The following is a 12,155-nucleotide window of genomic DNA, read 5'->3' on the forward strand; positions in this document are numbered from 1 at the left end:
TATAAATGCCACTTGTTTTGCACATATTCAACTCTGTATATTTTATATATTTTATTATTATTATTTTATTTTATTTTTTTACTATTTAATTTGTAAAAATGTGTATACACACACACACACACACACACACACACACGTAGGAAAATATTTAGTATACACATCCAGAAATGCATACACTATTATATATTGTACATATATTTATTAGTTTCAGGTTGGCCATTCTTGTATTTTGCTCGTTTGTGTTGTTGTGTTTGCACATCTCTGTTGCTTGTGGGGCTCGCACACAAGAATTTCACTCGCATGTGCTGTGCCAGTGTGCCTGCACATGTGATGTGACAATAAAAAGTGATTTGATTTGATTTGAAGTCTTTATCCTCAAGTCTCAAGTCAAGTCTCAAGTAATGTCAGGCAAGTCAGAGTCGAGTCTCAAGTCACTGGTGTAAAAGTCCGAGTCAAGTCACAAGTCTGAAACTTTGAATTTCAAGTCCTTTCGAGTCTTTAAAAAAAAAAAAAACGAAAAAATAATGTTGCAGTTATATGCTAAATGTAAATATTAGACCATGTAATTTTAAAATCTGTGTTTTTCTCAACACATGACAAAATAGTGAACTTAGAAAATATACACAAATTGTGAAATTGCACCTCTTTAAAATGCAGCTCAATTAAACCTAGCTCCAAGAATAATTTTCACCGACAGTTCTGAGATAAGCTGCATGTTATTCTTGGATGCGGTTGTAGGACCAGCTTTAAAATCGCATGACAAAAATATCATACACATTAAAAAAAACTGTATCACCAACGTAGCCTGGACAACATTTGCTAGTTAGATGAAGTCAGCTATCTCATCTTAGCATATTTATATGCATATTTATAATCATACGGTTCTTGGAGTGAGCGCACACACTCATGAAGTTTAGTAACTTCAGGTCACTGCAACAAGCCCAGGTACAGTTTACCGACGGATGGGTGCAGGACCTTGAAATGCACCGTGTAGAACGAAAGACCATCGTACGTATCATAAGTTTACCAGTCTCACAAATTGTCGTCATAAATACACATTCCTTAACCGTTTATTAATATAACCTTTGAGCTCAACGGTAATTAATTAGTAGTGGAAATAATTTCTGGTACCCATCACAGAAATGTAGCAGTGACAATAATATTGTATGCTGTAATCGTACTGGGCAATTAGTGATACAAAAAACCTGTTTTATCCTGTGAATAAAAGTATATGTTTTTGTCAATGTACCATAATAACAGAAGCGAAACGCAATATTGTGTCAGGATAATTCACTATTTATGCACAATAAATAAAGGAGCATAGCGCGACAATTTCTGTTCAGCGCCAGACTTGCTTGTAACCTATATCACCAATTATGTTAACTACAACAGCAGACTGACCTTTGTGTAAATGCTTGGAGCAGACTAACCTGTGAGCTGGAGTGTTCTGGGACGTTATATTTGATCTTTGAATGGCTGCAATCCAGGCCATCCGTCGCGTCTTTGTTACTTCGGAAACATGGCTTGAACAATTTCTCTTCAACGACGCAATCCGATAACAACCGATCTCTTTACCCGTCGGCTTCCCGTGGCTGTCATGCGACCGGCTATTGCAGTTAATAATACAACGGCTTCTTGACATTTTTGTGTTTCTTTTTATCGCTGTATAACTGATTTTAATTGAAAGCCTGCGTGCGCTAGTACCGCTTGCCACGAGTTCCCAGAATCCTTTGCGGTTCTACCCGTGAATGACGTCACATTTTCAATCTCTATATAATATGCATGTTAAATTTTATATTTGGGGTAAAATATCAAGTCTTTTCAAGTAAACCGGTTCAAGTCCAATTCAAGTCCCAAGTCATTGGTGTAAAAGTCCAAGTCAAGTCACAAGTCTTAGAACATTTTTTCAAGTCAAGTCTAAAGTCATAAAATTAATGACTCGAGTCTGACTCGAGTCCAAGTCATGTGACTCGAGTCCACACCTCTGCTTATTACATTACTTTCATGTTTTTTTTGTAAAATGACCTGAAACAAATTGTCTTGTAATTACTATTTAACAATATAAACCTATAGACTACACTCCCACATGACACACAAATCCCCATCCTAGAGGAGACACATATGATCTTTCTCTTGGCATTTAGGTTTGAACACAAAGTCGACAGCACAGAGCACAGATAGAAAACCAGCACAGAGACTTTGAGGCGATCGTCACGGTGATTCTACAATAGAAACATGAACAGGTAGAAACGGAAGCTGCAGCCTGACTGCTCATCGCTGCTTTTGTTACCTGTTGAAGTTCAGGGTCTGACTGCTGGGTTTTGGTCAGCATTCACTCAGCTTTAATATCACTTGGCTCGTGGCTAGCTTAGCATTAGCACGCTGTCTGTGCAGATGCTTGCAAAGAGCTGAAGTTGTGTTAGCATCATAAAGCTGTTGTTTTTGTTCTGGATCCAGTTTGCACTTTACCATTGTGCTTTTATCCTGTTGCACAATAAAAACAAAAGTAATGTCCATATCCAGACTGCGCCACTATTTTCCTCCTCCAGCACATGAACTAAAATCAGCCAATTGCAACCACAAGTGGAATCAATTGGCAGGCAGACTAACAATTCAAAGGAATTGGATTACTGGCAGCTGGTTCTTTACAAGAACCTATTCCTATCCCTACCTGTGATTGACATATGACCTGCAACCAAATATGCTAAAGGAAACGAGAGACCTCAGTTTTAAAGTGTGCTACAGTTACCAGGTAACTTTCCAACTTGCAGTACTTTAGATATAACATAATGTCATATGGCAGTGTGAGGCATTCTTCACTCTCATTGGTAGTCGCTTCAGTCACTCAGCTGGAAGTTGAGAAAAGCTTATCTCGAGTTCCCAGCTTCCCACTGCCAGCAGTTAATTACGTCCTGGAATGTCATTCGCTTTCTGTGGTCTCTGGTCACTGCCTTTCTTGTGTGAATACATAAAACATTAAATGAATATTCATGCTCTGTTTTCATACAGGTGAGTTGTGATATGCCTGCAGTGCTACGCTCTACAAACGCACATATGCTATGATCGTTATAGTTAATGTTAACTGTTAGAAGGGCTGAAAGTTCATCAGTGCTTTGGAACCTCATTTCAACCAGTCACACCATTAGAAGTCAGCGCATTAATATGCTGCTACAATGGTCCGGGCTTTAGTTAATGTGCTTTTAGTAGGAACTCATAAGATTCACTGATTATTTCCCCTAACTTAGAAATGTAATTGTGCGCAAGCCCCTCATTCTCCAATCGATCACTTGACCGTTGGCACAGCAGACCAAGCAACTAAAAAACAGTAAATTCTATTAGCCCTGTTAGCACTTAGGAGCTAACGGTTAATAATTAAGGCTTGTGCAAGCAATGATTAGACCTGTGTGCATAAATACGTTTAGTCAGATTAAAAACACAAGACATCCATGCTTCGGGTAAGGATGTTATTGGTTTACAGTGTTTGTATTAATAAGAACTCTATATTTTAATGTGTTGCTACACTGTTGGTTATTGCATTATTACCTACAGTTGCTGTAAGTCTTAATAGATTTACAAGTGTTCCATTCTAACTTAGAATAAATTAAACCTGTGCTACCATGTGAGTCAGATATTAACAAGCCTATGACACAAAGTCATGTTTCCAGTAAAGCCTTTAAGTTAAGCTACATCAATGGTTACATTAACTGTAAACAGCAGCGGGTGGTGGAATTTACCTTTTGGAACCCAGTCAGCCAAAGAAAAAAAGAGTATAAGAACTCAGAACATTAATATGTTGCTACATTAACGACCAGCGCATTAATATTTACATTAACTAAGTAGTCACAGGTGCGCGTGTTCCAGGAACTTACCGACGATTTCGAACAGGACACAGCCAATCAGATGTAGGCATCCGCTACAGGATTGGTCGATCATTTGCAGTACTTTAGAAAGGCGAACGTGGGCTAGTGCCATATTGTCCAATCAATGAGTTGGGCGCAGAGAGCAGCGGACCTCTGTGAGAGCAGTTTTTGTCAGAGAGGCAGAGACGCCGAAGCAGCATCAGCGCCGGGCGTACGTGGAGCCTTGGAGCATCACTGGGGAGAGCGCACACATCCACCACAAAGAGCAGGCTGAAATAACGCGACGACACTTGAACGATTATTTTATAAACGCGTCCTCTTACTGATTTTTATTTTTATTATCTTTGTGTTGGTTTTATTTTCATTCTTATACTGGAGGAGGCGAAAAAACAACCGAGCAAAGCTTCACTGCGGCTAATCAATTTCCTTTTTCCAGACCTGGGAATTACAATGAAACATGTAGGTGACACATTTCCATTCACTATCCGCGAATCACAATAGGGATCCCAGCGGAGGCGACAAAGAAGGAAGCAGGTAAAAAATCTATTTCATTCTGAGCACTGCTGCTTTGAGAGGCATGAAAATTGTGAACCGGAGTGGCATGCGATGCTTTTAATCATGCGTAACTTCAAAGCTGTAGTCACATTTTGGGTTTGCGAGTGTCGGAGTTTACATTAAGACATCTTTAACCCACAATTTGTTTTTGTTTTTTTATTGTTGTAAAATACGATTGAAATTAACTTAAAAGGCATCAGCAGTGCCACATTTTCCCTACTAGGGCGCATGTGTGGCATTGCAATCTTTGCGCTTCATTGGAGAGCCTGTGTTTATTTACTGATGGGGACAAAACTGCATTTTACTTCAATTTACACGTTGCTGTGCACACTGTTGTTTTTTCCTCTCTCTTCAAAGGGGAAAATGGTGACGGGTGCCGCATCTATAGGATCAGCATCCTCCTCTCCGTGGAGCCCCTGCGTAAAAGAAAAATCAGGTATTTGCCCTCTTTATTGTGTCGGTACTGCAGTGTGGTAGACAGGCGAACAGGTTTTTATCATGAGGCTCGTCTGCAGCCATTCATGCATACAATGCAGGAACGCCTCAGCATAATGCAACAAAACCCTCCCATTTTATGTCTTACTGTGATGCCCTGAATGCAGCTGCAGCATCAGCCATACATGGAGACACTAGCTGCATAAAAAGAGAGATGATTGTGTGCTTTTTGTCTGCATCTGCGACCACATTATAAGGGGGGAAAGAGGGCTCGAACACACACGCACACGCATGACTGGATAAAATATTGCAGAAATCCTGCAAACTAACTGCCCTTCTCTGCGCTGCACAGGTGTTGAGTAGCATTCACCTAACTTAGTGTGTGCCTGTGTGAATTTGCGATGGGTATGCATGCGTGTAGGTGTCTGTGTAGGTGCATGTTTGTGGATGATATCACCTTGCATATATATGGTTGCAGGGCCATGTGTGTGGTTGAGGATGTGTTTTAACCAGGATTTTTTAGAGCTGCACACCTACACCTGCCTCACCGGGTTACTGAAACCGAGGGTACATTAGAGAAGAGCTTCCCCTACCTCCATTATTTACGCACTTAGATTTGGCCTGTTGGGCCACATAAAAATAGTGGTGTGATACTTCACCAGCAGCAGAGTGACTAATTGAAACTTCAAATTAAATCCAGCCTGAAAACACTTTACATATATAAAACAGAAAGAAAAAGGCTTCTGGCAGTGCACCCTGCATTTCTAACCTCTTTGTTCTGTCATTACAGTATAATTGTAAACAATGACACATCTGCATATCAAATGCCACTATTTTTGGAATCATTAATTATCATTTAGGGCCATCTTGTTATGAGGCCACCATGCTATAATGCTACCATCCACTCTGACTTACCATCCAAGTCAAAGGTGTGGCCTGAGGGCCTGAACTGGCCTAGAAAACGTGTCCAATGTGGCTAACTTAATGGATTAACAAAGTGTGAAACTTGCTGTGAAGTCGGTAATTGCTTCAGGTTTTCATTAAAATGCACAGCTGTCCATCAAGCGATGATGATGCTAGCTTTATTACACAGGAGTGAACATGTGTGAGAAGTTAAAAGTATGTGGATCTTGAAGAAAGAATATGCTTTAGTTTAATTAGCATCAAATTCTACATGTAAAAATGTTGTGTTTTTTCCGCTGTGATCTCTGAGGTGTAATGTGCGAATGAACGAGTTTCAAATCTTCAACCAAGCCAAACAGCTACAAGATTACAGTAAAAAAAAAATTAATTTGGATGAAAAAATAAAGGAAAAACAGGGCAGAGGCACAAGACTGAGTACATAATGGCTTAAAACAGTGAAGGAACTACTCATCCCATAATGCCAATCCCAGATTCCACAGCAGCCAATTTCCAACCTGATCAAAGTGAATACTTCTATATATATTTAGCTTGTATTGTTTGAATGTGTAATAAAGCATTGCCTTAGTTATGGTACAGTTACTGCTCACAGTTTCTGAAGTTCTTTCACTAAGCAACCTGACATTTGCAGGTTTATACATTTCCATGGTAACTGCAACCTCCACCAACCGGAGACGTCGCTGTTTCAGTTTAGGATTGCAGGCAGAGTAGTTTTTTTTTTCTTGCACTGGATTGCTAATAAAATGTGTTTTTGCTAAAACGAGGTTGAGTCTGAAGGTTGTTTCTGCAGAAGCAAATAATGTTGCTCATAGTAAGTCATGATCGGAAGGTCGGGGGTTCGATTCCCCTGAACAGCTACCCTGAGGTACCCCTGAGCAAGGTACCGTCCCTACACACTGCTCCCCGGGCGCCCAATGGCTGCCCACTGCTTCACTGAGTGAATGGGTTAAATGCAGAGAGGGATTTTCCCCACGGGGACCAATAAAGTACACCTTCTTCTTCTTCGTCTACTTTGGATTGTTGCCACGTTGTGGCTCATAATCAAAATCCCCATAATCAAAAATGGGATTTTTTTTGCTCAATGTTAACGTCTATACAGTAGAAAAAATACAAAACAACCAATCATATGCATCCATAGTCTGCCAATGAGGCACAAACTAGCATTTGTTCATGGGATTTAAAGTCAGTCAATGTCTCTGCAACAGAGGCTCCACTTATCTTGGGTGGCACCTTAAATATTATAGTACCGAATATAAACTGGAAAAGTGCAGCTGAGGGTTGGTATATAAGTTTTCACCCAGTGTCACTGAAATCCACTTAATAAGACACTTTTAAAAATGAATAAAGAAATAAAAATGTAGTTTTACTGGAGCAGTTATCGTAGCTACAACCAATCACTAACGCTAACAAGGCAATATTCATGAGATCGTAGCAGCGATATAATGAAATTTAGACACTTTCAGCAATGAGGGGTGAAATACCTGCTTCATTTTTTCTTAGACTTATTGTCATATTGAGGTGATAGCGTGTGGTGTAAAAGATTTCCTGTATCTGTCCATTTGGCAGCAGCATGGAATCAGTCTGTTGGATAAACTGTCCCGCTGCTTGTCCAGTAAGTGGTACAGAGGGATGAAAGTAGGAGAACATGCCTCAGTGTCTCGCTGGGGAAAAGAGAAGCGGTAGATCAACAGATTAATGGGTACAGGTCTGCCGTAGTAAACGGAGAGCTGAGTGTACTGGTTGATTTACTGGTTTGTGCTAACCTCACCTTCGACCACACACTGTGGGTAGTGACTGAAAGAATGAATTCATGGATACGAGCAGCAGAAATCGGCTTTCTCTGAACGATGTCTGGGCTCTGTGTTAGAGATAGCACGAGGGGCTCAGAGTACAGTCGCTACTCCTCTGCATCAAAAGAAGCCAGCTGAGGTGGTTCAGCATCTGATTAAGATGCCTCTTGGACAGCTCCTGAGGTGTTTCTGTTCAGCTGGAAGGAGATCCTGGGAAGACCACACTGAAAGGATTATTCTTCTTGGAATAATAATATTTTTTATTATAGTCCAGGTGATTGTTCTTTTGAGGGTGCCAAAATTTCTCATTAACAGAAAAACCCTTATCTTTAAATTCAGATGTTTCTAGCAACCTGTCTTGTTTCTGAGGTGTTTGAATATATTTTTCAGAAAACTATTGAACAGAAGTTGAATTATTAAACCAGGATAAGTGACGCATATATAGACTCGTTTCTGTTTCTGCTTCCTTGCAATCAGCTCTTTTACACCAACATGTTGTATTAACAGGGGGTAAAAACCCCATGAGAGCTCACTGTGTACACCCACAGTGGCCTCGGTGGAGCTGAATGCACTGTAGCTACAGGACACGTCTGAGGAAGGGGCTGCAGATATAGATGTGAATAACCCCACAGCTTTCAAGCTGCATGTGTACCTATACACGCCTACCTGCCTCTGAGTGAAACCAACATGCTCCCGCCCACTCTCTGCGAGCTGTTGAAGGGCATTCTGGGAAAAGCAGGGAATCACAGATTGAAGTGGAAGCTGGGGAGAACGTGGGGATAGCAGCCTGATGACAAAATAGTTACACATCACAGAGGGATGATATAAGAGTTTGAGACTATCAGAGGGAGGGTGTTCGTAAAATGTGGTTTATTTTGGGCAGAGTTGCAGAGTTTAATGTCATAAAAGGCTCTAAGTTGCTGTCCTTTGTCGCATGGCTGTTGACTTCAGCGTGCTAGTGCACGTTGGGTCCGGCAGCACATTCCAAGTGCGGTGGAGGAGGTGGATCGTCTGCAGCTTCGCCATTAATCATGGTTGTTTCATGAGTCAGCGGTGATTAATCTGGTTGATGGTGGTCATGCCTTCAGTGGCCCCCTCCTCAGAGGGGGATGGTTGACCTTGAGCCCAACCCCGGATGTTGGGGAATTTCACCGGCAGCTTGTGTGCAGTCTCAGGTGTTCACGTCATCACTGGAGACGTGGGCACAAATGACTGATGGTATTCTGAGCTTGCAGCAACCTTCAGGAAGGAACAAGTTCTTTTGTGCTCTGCAGTGACTCGACCGGATCCAACACCTGTAGGTGTATTTTTAAAAGGATGATCTCAAGTTGAGCACACTCATACCAAAACATGTGCTATTTAAACCCAAAGATTTATTATACATTTTAAAATTTTGACTTTTCTTATTAGATTTATTTGTATTTTCCCTTTAGTTTCAGTTCATTTTAAGAGGAGGTATGCTCATTTAGTTTAGGTTTTATTGTTTTATTTATAAGACAAAAGACTAAAATTTGAATGTTACACAATAACATTTTAGTTAGTCTAGATTATTTTTATTTCAGTTAGCTAAAATTAGTTTAAACTAGTGCTGTGGGGCTGCATGGCGTCAACGCTTTGGCGCGGTTAGCGTGTTAGCAGCCCCTCGCTAACGGAGACTTGCTGCTTTAATGCGGTTATGGCGTTAACGTCATTTTAACGAGATTAACGCTGACAGCGCTAGTTTAAACACATATTTTTAGTTTTAAGCTGAGTGATATTTAACTGTATCATTCTTGGCTATTGTATATTTCATATAATACTCTTCATTAGTTTTATCTGAAAAAATGGTGCAAAGCAGACGTCTTAATTAACAGTGTGAATGCTGACATGTGTCTGTCCTGGTTGGGCTCAGTGCTGGCTGATCCCGTATCAGCTGGGACCGACAGTGGAGCAGACTCAGTGTCTGTGGAGGTTATTTGGAGTCATTCACATCCCTTATGCAATGGCAAAGTAGAACAAAGCCTGTTATTCACACTTTGATGGATTTAAGTGACTTTCTGTTTTTTTTTCTAATATTTTTAGATGAGATGACTAATGGATGAAAGCTGCAGAGCTTCAGAGTGTGTGCACCTTATTTTCATCTGGCATATTGTCCTTGCATGAGTGGCTCAAGGTTTCTGTGAATTAGAGTAACCGCCTCCAACATAATAGATCGTGGTGAGATGCTAGTGGCTGGACTGTAAATCAGATTCAGTGAATCACTGACATTATCAATCTTCCACTAAATGAAATATCACATTTCCTCAAATAAAAACCCGTAGTCAGTTAAAAGCTGGGTTGCTGATAATGGCCAAAGGTGTGAGCGACTTTAACAGATTTCCCGAGCCCATTACAGGCTGGGAAATAAAACTATACCACCCAGCTGTTGTTGTTGGAGAGGGTATGCTTGAAAAGTAGAGCTGGTGCACTCTGGTGGTTTGACAGTAATCGACGGGAATATGCAAAGCTTCAGTGGGCAGAGCGGAGTCTGACAAAATCACCTTACGCATTAAAGATAATGTCTGTGCTGTGATATCAGCTATACTAATGAGTAAAATGAGCACTCAGAGTGAAAGTTAGAAGACATCCAAGGTTATGCCCACAATCCTTTCCCCACATTTTGAGGCTGCCACAGTTATAATTGGCTAGTGTAGACATATCAGACACACGGTCAGGATGGAGTTATGAAAAAGTGTGACTTCATTATTATAAAGTGGAGATTTTAGGTCATATTATCCATTTCTATTTGACTGTGTGTGGTTCATTTAATATTCCCCTACATCAAAAGAACTGAGAAGGTCTCCATGATATTTACCATCTAATACAGTTTGTGTTTTTGTGTGGGAGAATATGACTTTGTTCTAAATTAAGCAGTTGTTGTCAACAAAGAGACTTCCTTGCTAGATTTAATGAGGTTTCTGATGTCCTCTGTAATCGACGTGTAAATGCATTTCCTGGAAAAATGTCTTATTTTGCAGACAGTGACAGGAAAATGAAAAAAACATGGATACTAGGGCTGTTCGATATAACGATATATATCGGATGACGATAAAAAAACGTATAAAATCATTTTACGCTATCGATTGTTTTGTGGTGTCGCAAAATAAACTGTTTACGGCAATATTTTTTTATCGTTTTGATGGTCACTGTAGTGACTATATTCATTTCTTAAAGTTCTCTCTTTCTCTTATATTTAATATAACCACACTACGGACGGACAAGCGCCTGTTTTTTATGGGTTGTCGTTAGCAACAACGACGGTAAAACCATCGCATGTTCACTTGTTTATTTTCCACATAAACCTTTCACAATAAAGCTCAAGATCCTGTTGAGACTTTTCAAAATAAACGGAATCATGTGAAAAAGTATTATTGACGGATGAGAAGCAAAAAAAGAGTCATCAGGTGCTAAAAAATAAACGTTAGAACAGGCTTTTCCCCAGAACACGCCGTGTAATCAATACTCACAAAGAAAACGGCGGCCATTACAACTTATGTCTAAAAATGTATCGTTTCATGCATCGGTTAAAACACTCGACTCCAGGTACACGACGCCCAGCTAGAAACACTTCACCTACCCAAGATTCACAGAATTTACAGAAAATATTAAATTTTTTGTGTTTTATATCGTTATCGGACGATAGATGTTTTATATCGGGATATGAGATTTTGGTCATATCGCACAGCCCTAATGGATCCAATACTAAATAATTTTCTTAACTTATTAAGCTTTAACAGCCTCTCTTTGTTTTTTACAGGAGCTATGCCCACGATAATGAAGAGTTATTTAAAATATATTTGTTTATAGGCTTTGATGTTATTGTAGTTGCACTTCAGATCACTAGATTAAGTTTTGCAGTGATCTATGGATTACAAGCTGAAAGTACTCTGCAGAAAAAGCTTTTGTGTTTATGCACAATATTTAAAACATCAAATATCCATAAAATGTTTTTTAACTGATTTAAACAGCACTGTATATTCATTTTAATTTGCTGTTAATAAAAGTATTACAGAGTGACCAGGGCATCTATATTTTGGTGTTAACATGATGTGAACATACTGTAATTCAAACATACCTTGTTTGTAAAAAGTAACACATGACGATTGTCTTGTTTGTATAATTTGTGGTTGTCAAAAAAAATTATTGAAAACCAAAATTAATAAATCATAGGTAAAGGAATCAGTGTGTGTATAATACAAGCAAAAGGAGCCGTTAAAAGATTCGGTGATACTGAAGAACTAGTCCATGCATTTATTACTCCTACAGTGGACTGTTGTAATTCATCATGTAAAAAACAAATTCCTAAAAACTCCTTGAAAACCCTCCAGTTAATCCAGAATATAAGGTCTTGAATCCCCATCTCATTTTACCTCTACTTTATCTCTTTTTGATACAATATGGGCATAATTGGCTCCAATAGCTAATTTCGCTCGGTTGCTTGGGGGTTAACCACAGTGCCTTCCACACAGAGAAACTCTCAAATTGTATCCATGTATTGACTTTCTCTGGTATCTTCCCACAACATCGGGTCTGAGACTCTTGGCAGAAGTGATTGTTGTTGCAGAGTGTCTGTTGA

At 39.7% G+C, this 12,155-nt stretch overlaps 1 protein-coding gene across 2 annotated transcripts in view; it reads left to right on the top strand.

The window, feature by feature from the left end:
* The first annotated feature begins 3,273 nt into the window (after window positions 1-3,273).
* shisa7b (shisa family member 7) overlaps window positions 3,274-12,155 on the top strand; it is a 50,556-nt gene continuing 41,674 nt past the window's right edge. For both annotated transcript variants that reach the window (XM_082521110.1, XM_082521111.1), the window contains exons 1-2: window positions 3,274-4,394; window positions 4,773-4,851. The gene's annotated coding sequence lies outside the window, so the exon portion shown is untranslated. The remainder of the gene's footprint in view (window positions 4,395-4,772; window positions 4,852-12,155) is intronic.

The sequence above is a fragment of the Aulonocara stuartgranti genome (assembly GCF_965226115.1).
Source record: "Aulonocara stuartgranti genome assembly, chromosome: 22".
NCBI lineage: Eukaryota > Metazoa > Chordata > Actinopteri > Cichliformes > Cichlidae > Aulonocara > Aulonocara stuartgranti.